This window comes from Camelina sativa, chromosome 1 (genome assembly GCF_000633955.1).
Source record: "Camelina sativa cultivar DH55 chromosome 1, Cs, whole genome shotgun sequence".
Taxonomy (NCBI): domain Eukaryota; kingdom Viridiplantae; phylum Streptophyta; class Magnoliopsida; order Brassicales; family Brassicaceae; genus Camelina; species Camelina sativa.
This window is the reverse complement of record NC_025685.1, coordinates 18365583-18366645: the sequence shown is the minus strand read 5'-3', so window position 1 is coordinate 18366645 and position 1063 is coordinate 18365583.

The window sequence follows — 1063 nt, the reverse complement described above, 5'->3', positions numbered from 1 at the left end:
TTGAAGCTAAGGCAAAACCATAATATATGATAATCATATAATTTTATCAAAAAATATTATAAACACTAAAATTAAATGTATAACTTTAAATATTCAAATGGAAATTTTTTATTTGACTGCTGTTATTAAATTATTTATTTGATTAATACAATCCTCTCTTATTCAGTTAGAAAGGATTTTAAAGTGTTTTTTCGTCTAAAAAACACTATATAATCTTTAATCATAAGATTATTACTTTTTTAAAATATACACTCTTAATATCATCGCAAATATATTAATGTTTATGCAATTAATTTCAATTCTAAACAAGTGCATTAAATTTTGATTAAAATTCCAGTCTATCTATGGTGTTATGATGAGAAATATTTAACTGCTTAAACGATTTTCAAAAAAATGTTAACTGTTTTGAGACAGGTATTTTGAGATTTTTTGATATTTTTGAAAATATTTTGAGAGCTTTTGAAAATTATAATTTCTACTAACAATATAAATTAAACATTCAAATGGAGCCATACCGATCTCACTCTCAGACTCTTAGGTCGCAACCTTCGAGCCATACCGATCGCTCCCAACTCTTCCACTCTTAGGTCGCAACCTTCGAGCCATACCGATCTCACTCTCAGACCAGCGTCTTCGAGGTATTCCGTCTCACTCTTGGACTACAATCCTCAAGATCTCGGTATCAAGGGAACTACTCATCCCCTTAGGATAACATCATCCCCTCTGCCACTCTCGGAGCCCTCAGCCCCTCGAGCTATCGGTATTCAGGGGAATCACCATCCCCTCAGGAGCAACAATCCTTAACGACTATAAACATCTCTCAACACAAAGTACCTCTTGCGGTCCGAGTATAACATTGCAATGTCAAACCTGCCCACTCAACTTCTAATATCCAACTGGATTAACAACCAAGCTGCAAAATATCTGCTCCAACTGCATATATCCACCTATCTGCCTCTCTAGGCTTGATACCTCTCGAAATAATCTCATACCGGTCATCTACAACCGCTTTATCCTCTTATCATAGGATGAAAACTCCTCAACATCCGCAGCCCTCGGCTGC